Source organism: Daucus carota, chromosome 6 (assembly GCF_001625215.2).
Source record: "Daucus carota subsp. sativus chromosome 6, DH1 v3.0, whole genome shotgun sequence".
NCBI lineage: Eukaryota > Viridiplantae > Streptophyta > Magnoliopsida > Apiales > Apiaceae > Daucus > Daucus carota.
Genome location: NC_030386.2, coordinates 34,192,121 through 34,203,245, shown reverse-complemented (window position 1 = coordinate 34,203,245; position 11,125 = coordinate 34,192,121). Strand labels below are relative to the sequence as shown.

The following is an 11,125-nucleotide window of genomic DNA, read 5'->3' as shown; positions in this document are numbered from 1 at the left end:
ACCCCGATTTGGCACTGTACTTACCATCCAATGAGTGACTCCAGACAATACGATCTTGGACCTGGTTCTTAGGGATAGGTATTGCTAAAATATGATTAGCATCACTACTTGAAAACAAGTTGTGCACCTTGGTGTCATCCCACTCATTTTTACCAGGAACAAACAAATCACATACCTTTAATCCACTCACTGAGTTCAAATATTGTACATCGATTCTGTGATCATCCTTACCTCGAAGCCATGCATCTGTACTCACATTTATTGATCTCCCATCTCCCACTACCCACCTATACCCTTGCTTAAGAGATTCCTTGGCTTGCCAAAGCCCTGACCAAACAAAGCTAGCACCCCTTCTTCTACTTGCATCAAATAAGCTCGATTCTGGGAAATATTTAGCTTTGAACACCCTTGCTACCAGAGATCTCGGGTTGTTCAGAAAATTCCAACACTGTTTTCCGAGATGCGCCAAATTAAAACCGTGGAGCTCACGAAAAGCTAAACCACCTAGCTTCTTCGATATACTCATATTTGACCATGACGCCCATCTTATACCTTTCTTATTATCATTATGAGATCCCCACCAATAGCTATTCATCATTTTCTCAAGATCAGTACACAGAGACTTAGGTAACAAAAAGCAAGTCATAGCATACGAGGGAATCGCTTGTGCTACTATACGGAGCAAAACCGTCTTGCCAGCTTTCGAGAGACATTTAGCACTCCACCCTTGTATTTTTCTCCATAAACGATCTTTAAGAAAGTTAAAAACCGTTTTCTTTGATCTTCCTATCAAAGACGGAAGCCCAAGATACTTCCCTGTACTCAAATCACTATAGACACCCAACAAATCTTTCAACTCTTCCTGTTTATCTAGTCTTACATTTGCAATAAAATAAATACCTGGTCGAAATTATTTGTTAATGACCATAAGACATCCACTAGAAAAACCTTTAAAATATATGTACACGAACACAATTAACCTTGTACAATTAAAGGACAGGGACCGTGACAACCGAAGTAGTTGACATGTGGACAGGGCCGTGCCTGAGATTCCTGATGCCCTGTGCAAATTTAAAATATGTGCCCCAACAAAAAAATAATAATAGTATTATATAAGATAATAACAATAATCATTTTTTTTATTATTTTAACATAATTATAAAAAAATTAAAAAACTGGCAAAACAAGTACAAAAATAATAAGTTATAATAATTATAAAAAATAATAATTATACAAAAACTAATTTGAATGTAAAATATATTAAATTTTGATGTAAAACTTTAACTAACTGATTAATTAATTAATTCTAATTTAATTTTTTCATTGAATATATAAACATTAAATAGAAACCTAGTTTAAAATAAATTAGATATCGAAAAATTAAATTATTAAAAATAATATAATGTACAAGTTGTCTAAACGAAAACTAGTATTGACCATTATATTTAATTATTAAAATCACTAGTCTAAATTACTAATTGTGACATCCCTCAAATCCGGGGGTCTGGATCTGGTGCCACGTGTAAATAAAAATAATTTAAAACCTGTATTTTTGAGTCACTGAAAGAAAAACAATTTAAAACCTGTATCTTTGAAAGAAAGTAAATACAAATATTTCAAAACCTGGATATTTTTAAAAAAAATGATTTAAATTAAAATCAAATTCACCCCCTGAAAACAGGATCGCATACAGGTTACAGCATTGAAATCAGAAACTAAAACTATCAAATTTCATTACAAATAAAACTGCATTATCAGCTAAACATCGATAAGAAGAGTAGCTGATAACCAAATAAACAAATCTCATTTCCAACTGAATTGAATTGCAGAACTCCAACTGCATCTAGTCTTAATCACATCGTCCCGGATACCCTACCTAACAATTTTCCTGAACTCAACCACTTGCAATCATTGCCTATCATTACTCTTTACGCGCAGTCTTTAGTGAATCATCTTTATCCCTAGCTGAAAAAGGTTAGAAGGAATAGCAAGAATGAGCAATAATGCTCAGCAAGAATATGATAGGTGGAAGCAACAAGATATATATATTTAAGTGAATCAGAATGTTGAAGTGAAAGTAAACTCTGGATTAAACATGATGTTGTAAACCAACAGTTCAGTATAAAAGAGTAAAATGGTAAACAATGATAAAACAGTTCTGCATCAATATATGAATTTAAAGCTGTAGAAATAAAAATAACTTCCATTATCTTTTGAACATAAGATAATCTCCTTTGAAACTAATCAATATTTAATTGGGTTTAAATAAGACACCTGGCTATAACAGATGATCAGTCATGCTATAGTCCATAAACCAAGCTTATTCAGCAAGGTTGACAAATATTACGAATTCCGGTAATCCGGGCTAAAGGAGCCACCTTTCACGCTGGGCCGATGTCTGAGCCTCTTACGCAAAACTACCCAATATATTAAATTTAAAAGCTACAGCTTTAACATGATTTGGTAAATTCAAGAATTCAAGTGGCTTTTCTTGTTAAACAAATTTATTTTGTAGCAAATCAAAATAGTTACTACTTTTAGTAGTTTGAAAATCTTTTATCAAAATCAAAGTTTAAATAGTGAGTCAAAGGTATTATCAATTCAACTGCAGGTATTCAATTACTAAACATGATTCACAAGAATGATGTCACGATAAAAATGAATCATGTCATGAAAGAGAGGTCAGGGTCACGAAGAAGATAAAAATCGCTTACTCTTAACTAAGGGTAGAAATACTTGCCTTAACTCCGACGTCTAGTCACGATTCTAATAGCACTATACCGCACAATCATATCTTTCTAAGCAGCTTCTGACAATACTCTTTCTACGTCTGTCATCTCAGATTATTCTTGCTTCAACTTGCATCACCATCGGATTAATTCTGAACATTCTCGATATACACGTCTTGATCTATTCTACACGATAGTAGGATAATATCTCAGTCATCGGATTAAAAGAACTAGCTAATTCCAAATAGTATAGGAACCGCGAACATCTACCCTTCGCATATCCGTATATAGTAAACATGAATATATACAAATATCCACATAACAATATATACACATACACATTGGATCAGTCGGCACATAACAACGTAGTCAATCATATTTCAGTCCACATAAAATATATTGCGATTAACTATCAAATATCAAATATTTATTATAAATAAACACCCTTAATTTCTAACAAAAATTCGACAGCATCTCCTCTATTTATTGGACTATCCACCTGTTTGCAATACCAACAATCAGCCAATACTATTGCTGACACATGAATTACTATTATAAAAAGATGTCTTGACTTTCAATAAACACATAAGAAAATCCGCCTTGACTTGCAGTAAACATGTAAGAAAAATCTTTTAGCAGGATTGCTAATTTGTTATACCAAAACACATTTAATTAGATATACAAAGTTAACCAAGTCAATCAATTTAATAATCAATTATATGCAATTAAGCAAGTATAACCTCATACTATCCACTAACAAAGAAAGAAAACTACAACAAATGGTTCAAACAACCCTCACTCTATGATTTTTAATAAATTGAAAATTTATTGTTTTAATACAAAAATTTTATGAGACACTCCTTAACATTATTCCAACCTACAGTAAAAGTTTCAGAAAGAAACTCCAAGTATAAGGCGGTAAAACAGGCCTGCCAATCAAGCACCAGAAATTTGTCTTATAAAACCAGTCCGACGCTAAGATTTTTAATAAACAGAAAAATTGGTCTGTTTGTATAAAATTTTAATGACACATTCCAGGCACCAACATCTAACTCCAGTAAAAATTTCAGAAGTAAATACCAAGTCAAAGGTAGTAAAACAGGGCTAGGAACAGGACACACCTGCCCAGAATTTTCTGCGCACTTCACACTAAAACACACATATCTCCCAGCTCGTTGATCGAATTGATTCAATTCTTTCGCGCACATAAACTAGACTCTAAGTAGCATATAATTACAAAGAAATTAAGCATAGCACTCGAATTTAACAGTCCCAGAACAGAGCTACAAAACAGGACTGTTGCTGCGAAGCATAACATTCAATTGACTAAATAATTTGCAAGTTATACTTCAAATACTCAAGTTAGCTCAATCCAATTATTCTAGACCTGAACTTACACTTACAATATAAACCAATATCACTAGTTTACCGAATTTAGATAAAACCAAGCTTTAGCATTATCAATTTTTAATATTGGAATTCAAATTACCCAAAACTCATATCCTCAAATCAAATATCAACACCCATCAATTTGTAGACTCAAAACACATAGCAACCAACTCTTATACTTTATTTATATATCAAATTAATATTCATATCAAACAAATCTCCCAACTAGCAATCTGATCATATACACACAAGCCACATAAATCAGATTATACACACATATCAAGTACATATACACGGATAAACACCGTTCCCCCGAATATAATTTCGATTATCCGACATGTAAATACACGCATATATACACATACATGTACCACGTAACTGATTTAATGAATATAAACAAACTTATACCAAATTGAATTCAAGTAGGTGGAGACCATTCCTTAATTGCCGGAAACATAGCGGCGTTGGGGCGTCAGGACTCATCGGCCAGAAAAGGAATCCGATAGAGCTGCACCTGATTTGGACAGAAGAGGGAAGTGATGCGGGAGGTTGAAGAATGGTGCGGGAGTCTGGAGAAGTCGAGGGGGGAGAGGCGGTGTGATTATAATGGGTTTTAAAAGAGAAAGACAGAGGAATGGTGTACGTGGCTTAAGAGAATGAAAGAGTACATACGTGTTATACCCCAAAAGAAGCCATGTACCAAGTCACCAATTAACCTATACCCGCTTTTAACTAATTTACGGAGATAACTTATTAGTAAAACTTCTCCCAAAAATTACCGAAATATTTTTATAAATCCTAGAATATTAGAAAACCAGTAAATAAAATTTTTGGGACTTATAGAGCATTTTATAAATTTATACAAAATTTAGAATTTAGCTGCTTCCAGAAACTAATTAAAATTCATGTCCTTGTAGAAATAAGATTTTTTTTAATATTTTAAAAACTCCTAAAAATATTTATGATCACTATCGAGCAATTAAAACAATTTATCAAATTATCTTTATATTTTTACAAATATAAATATTCATTTAGGCGGGTAATAAATTTAATATAATAATATCAAACGCAGAAATAAATGCACACACAAATATAATCGTACACAAATAAATCAATTAAATCTCGTAACAGATAATTGCACGATCGGCAGATATTTTTCCCATAACCCCAATGACTAGGAAAATAATTTAAACAATATTTTTGAAAATTATCAAACTAGAATAAAATATTGAATTTCATTCCTCATTTTCCTCGAATAATCCTGAATAAGAATAATAAAATAATTTGTGAAAATTCGGGTCGTCACAATCTACCCCCCTTAAAAGGATTCCGTCCTCGGAATCAGCGAAAAGCAAACAAGAGCATACGATCTCTATAATCTGTAATACCCCTTTCTGATATAACAATTTTCTTAATCGCTGTCGTATACCCGCATTGTCATCCGCTTTTATCCATGGTACTTCCTGGTATAAAGTCTCAATTCATATTGGCAACATGGTAGGCATACCTCCAAACTATTAGAGATAACGAGAATCTTGAAGATTTAAAAGTATGACCAAATTTCATATATCGAAGCAAATGTCACGTGATTGTGGTCATATGATTATGAGAGTGTTAAATAAATCTCACTTGAAATAGAGATAACTGAGAGACCAATATGATCTAATGAACTCAGTGTTGCGTGTCTAGATTAAGACACTACTAAAGGTAGTTAACCTTCTTGTAATGTACAACACACACAAGTGATGGCGTCCCATCCAACTCCTATCACACAGACTGGTAGTCCTTGTGTCCCCTATAGGTAGGGTTGTTCATCTCAGTTAGAGTAGAATGATATGATAGATTTTCAAAATCAATTAAGAATGATTGACTTTTGATGAATGAATCTTTGATGCGCACCTTGAGTTAAAAATTGAATAAGTTCCAAAGGTGCTAGTTTCAATGAAAAGATTAGTTAGAAATGATAAAATAGACACAAGTATCATTTTATAACTCAAGAGATAGAAATATAGTCTTTATCAAACATCTCTAGGAAAAGATGTCAAGACAATTCATTGATGAAGAAGGTAATCAATATAATCAACAAAGAGGAAGGTATTGCCAAGATTCTCACAGATGTCTTCTTGATCGATTCCTTTGATGACTCGTTTTGATACTAGTGATTCTTCTTGACGTTCTAGTGATCACTTGCATATATTATCGTTGACTAGTAATAGCCTTTGAAGATCCCATCATTGATATCGTTGCCGGTCAGAAGTCTTATCCAACTTTATGCAATAATATCACCATATAGCGTTGACGTCTTAACTCGCTTATAAGTACTGGATCGAGGAATCTAACACGAATTCTACGTAGCTCTAATTCTCAGTACTTAACTATTTACAAAGCTTTAAACTCAGACTTGGTAACACCTATATTCTTTCACCAATTCTAGATATCTCTGACAAGAATCAAAAGGTGACTCTCCAAATAATACTCAACACTTGGCATATACTATAAATGATATATTAGACTGTGTGGAAATCTCTACGGGTCCGACCTCAACTGGTTCTAGCTTGAAGGTTCTGCTGATAGGTCTTACTTCGACCATCTTAGATTGATTTAACTCTAAATTGGTCAATATACCAGGGACTGGAAGAACTAGAATTAGGAAGTGTGATGTCTATAACTATAAACAGTTAAACTTAATCATCTAGCTCCATTTTATTCTGCTTAGAAAGACTATCCCCAAATAGTCTTACGGTACCTCTATGTGAGGTTACACCACGTAATCCTTTTTATCAAACCTATTATTACAATCTACATTCTGATTTCAATAACTTATAACCTGTAGCTCTGATACCAACTGTGACATCCCTCAAATCCGGGGGTCTGGATCTGGTGCCACGTGTAAATAAAAATAATTTAAAACCTGTATTTTTGAGTCACTGAAAGAAAAACAATTTAAAACCTGTATCTTTGAAAGAAAGTAAATACAAATATTTCAAAACCTGGATATTTTTAAAAAAAATGATTTAAATTAAAATCAAATTCACCCCCTGAAAACAGGATCGCATACAGGTTACAGCATTGAAATCAGAAACTAAAACTATCAAATTTCATTACAAATAAAACTGCATTATCAGCTAAACATCGATAAGAAGAGTAGCTGATAACCAAATAAACAAATCTCATTTCCAACTGAATTGAATTGCAGAACTCCAACTGCATCTAGTCTTAATCACATCGTCCCGGATACCCTACCTAACAATTTTCCTGAACTCAACCACTTGCAATCATTGCCTATCATTACTCTTTACGCGCAGTCTTTAGTGAATCATCTTTATCCCTAGCTGAAAAAGGTTAGAAGGAATAGCAAGAATGAGCAATAATGCTCAGCAAGAATATGATAGGTGGAAGCAACAAGATATATATATTTAAGTGAATCAGAATGTTGAAGTGAAAGTAAACTCTGGATTAAACATGATGTTGTAAACCAACAGTTCAGTATAAAAGAGTAAAATGGTAAACAATGATAAAACAGTTCTGCATCAATATATGAATTTAAAGCTGTAGAAATAAAAATAACTTCCATTATCTTTTGAACATAAGATAATCTCCTTTGAAACTAATCAATATTTAATTGGGTTTAAATAAGACACCTGGCTATAACAGATGATCAGTCATGCTATAGTCCATAAACCAAGCTTATTCAGCAAGGTTGACAAATATTACGAATTCCGGTAATCCGGGCTAAAGGAGCCACCTTTCACGCTGGGCCGATGTCTGAGCCTCTTACGCAAAACTACCCAATATATTAAATTTAAAAGCTACAGCTTTAACATGATTTGGTAAATTCAAGAATTCAAGTGGCTTTTCTTGTTAAACAAATTTATTTTGTAGCAAATCAAAATAGTTACTACTTTTAGTAGTTTGAAAATCTTTTATCAAAATCAAAGTTTAAATAGTGAGTCAAAGGTATTATCAATTCAACTGCAGGTATTCAATTACTAAACATGATTCACAAGAATGATGTCACGATAAAAATGAATCATGTCATGAAAGAGAGGTCAGGGTCACGAAGAAGATAAAAATCGCTTACTCTTAACTAAGGGTAGAAATACTTGCCTTAACTCCGACGTCTAGTCACGATTCTAATAGCACTATACCGCACAATCATATCTTTCTAAGCAGCTTCTGACAATACTCTTTCTACGTCTGTCATCTCAGATTATTCTTGCTTCAACTTGCAACACCATCGGATTAATTCTGAACATTCTCGATATACACGTCTTGATCTATTCTACACGATAGTAGGATAATATCTCAGTCATCGGATTAAAAGAACTAGCTAATTCCAAATAGTATAGGAACCGCGAACATCTACCCTTCGCATATCCGTATATAGTAAACATGAATATATACAAATATCCACATAACAATATATACACATACACATTGGATCAGTCGGCACATAACAACGTAGTCAATCATATTTCAGTCCACATAAAATATATTGCGATTAACTATCAAATATCAAATATTTATTATAAATAAACACCCTTAATTTCTAACAAAAATTCGACAGCATCTCCTCTATTTATTGGACTATCCACCTGTTTGCAATACCAACAATCAGCCAATACTATTGCTGACACATGAATTACTATTATAAAAAGATGTCTTGACTTTCAATAAACACATAAGAAAATCCGCCTTGACTTGCAGTAAACATGTAAGAAAAATCTTTTAGCAGGATTGCTAATTTGTTATACCAAAACACATTTAATTAGATATACAAAGTTAACCAAGTCAATCAATTTAATAATCAATTATATGCAATTAAGCAAGTATAACCTCATACTATCCACTAACAAAGAAAGAAAACTACAACAAATGGTTCAAACAACCCTCACTCTATGATTTTTAATAAATTGAAAATTTATTGTTTTAATACAAAAATTTTATGAGACACTCCTTAACATTATTCCAACCTACAGTAAAAGTTTCAGAAAGAAACTCCAAGTATAAGGCGGTAAAACAGGCCTGCCAATCAAGCACCAGAAATTTGTCTTATAAAACCAGTCCGACGCTAAGATTTTTAATAAACAGAAAAATTGGTCTGTTTGTATAAAATTTTAATGACACATTCCAGGCACCAACATCTAACTCCAGTAAAAATTTCAGAAGTAAATACCAAGTCAAAGGTAGTAAAACAGGGCTAGGAACAGGACACACCTGCCCAGAATTTTCTGCGCACTTCACACTAAAACACACATATCTCCCAGCTCGTTGATCGAATTGATTCAATTCTTTCGCGCACATAAACTAGACTCTAAGTAGCATATAATTACAAAGAAATTAAGCATAGCACTCGAATTTAACAGTCCCAGAACAGAGCTACAAAACAGGACTGTTGCTGCGAAGCATAACATTCAATTGACTAAATAATTTGCAAGTTATACTTCAAATACTCAAGTTAGCTCAATCCAATTATTCTAGACCTGAACTTACACTTACAATATAAACCAATATCACTAGTTTACCGAATTTAGATAAAACCAAGCTTTAGCATTATCAATTTTTAATATTGGAATTCAAATTACCCAAAACTCATATCCTCAAATCAAATATCAACACCCATCAATTTGTAGACTCAAAACACATAGCAACCAACTCTTATACTTTATTTATATATCAAATTAATATTCATATCAAACAAATCTCCCAACTAGCAATCTGATCATATACACACAAGCCACATAAATCAGATTATACACACATATCAAGTACATATACACGGATAAACACCGTTCCCCCGAATATAATTTCGATTATCCGACATGTAAATACACGCATATATACACATACATGTACCACGTAACTGATTTAATGAATATAAACAAACTTATACCAAATTGAATTCAAGTAGGTGGAGACCATTCCTTAATTGCCGGAAACATAGCGGCGTTGGGGCGTCAGGACTCATCGGCCAGAAAAGGAATCCGATAGAGCTGCACCTGATTTGGACAGAAGAGGGAAGTGATGCGGGAGGTTGAAGAATGGTGCGGGAGTCTGGAGAAGTCGAGGGGGGAGAGGCGGTGTGATTATAATGGGTTTTAAAAGAGAAAGACAGAGGAATGGTGTACGTGGCTTAAGAGAATGAAAGAGTACATACGTGTTATACCCCAAAAGAAGCCATGTACCAAGTCACCAATTAACCTATACCCGCTTTTAACTAATTTACGGAGATAACTTATTAGTAAAACTTCTCCCAAAAATTACCGAAATATTTTTATAAATCCTAGAATATTAGAAAACCAGTAAATAAAATTTTTGGGACTTATAGAGCATTTTATAAATTTATACAAAATTTAGAATTTAGCTGCTTCCAGAAACTAATTAAAATTCATGTCCTTGTAGAAATAAGATTTTTTTTAATATTTTAAAAACTCCTAAAAATATTTATGATCACTATCGAGCAATTAAAACAATTTATCAAATTATCTTTATATTTTTACAAATATAAATATTCATTTAGGCGGGTAATAAATTTAATATAATAATATCAAACGCAGAAATAAATGCACACACAAATATAATCGTACACAAATAAATCAATTAAATCTCGTAACAGATAATTGCACGATCGGCAGATATTTTTCCCATAACCCCAATGACTAGGAAAATAATTTAAACAATATTTTTGAAAATTATCAAACTAGAATAAAATATTGAATTTCATTCCTCATTTTCCTCGAATAATCCTGAATAAGAATAATAAAATAATTTGTGAAAATTCGGGTCGTCACACTAATTAAATAGATTAATATTCTTATTACATATTTTTCTTATTAATTTTATTTTTAAAAAAATTATAAATTACTTTATCATTAAGACTAATGTAGAGTATTTTTTTAATTTTGCTAAGATAATATTTTTTTTTCAATTTAAACAATACATACATATACTTGTGCCCTTAAAAAATATGGGTCCTGTTCCGTCGAACAGCCCGCACACCTCAGGCA

The 11,125-nt window shown here is 32.6% G+C and overlaps 1 long non-coding RNA gene across 4 annotated transcripts; it reads right to left on the bottom strand.

Moving 5' to 3' along the window:
* Nucleotides 1–1,630: 1,630 nt before the first annotated feature.
* On the bottom strand, nucleotides 1,631–11,028 carry LOC135147039 (uncharacterized). 4 transcript variants are annotated; one of them, XR_010284370.1, is made up of 4 exons: nucleotides 10,012–11,028; nucleotides 8,200–8,400; nucleotides 4,527–7,450; nucleotides 1,631–2,915 (listed from the first exon to the last, which is right to left on the bottom strand). It is a non-coding gene; the product is annotated as an uncharacterized LOC135147039 (long non-coding RNA). The 4 variants fall into 4 exon arrangements; XR_010284371.1 differs by having other exon boundaries at nucleotides 1,631–1,965; nucleotides 2,715–2,915; nucleotides 4,527–8,400; nucleotides 10,012–10,921; XR_010284368.1 differs by having other exon boundaries at nucleotides 4,527–8,400; nucleotides 10,012–10,921.
* Between the last annotated feature and the right edge of the window lie 97 nt (nucleotides 11,029–11,125).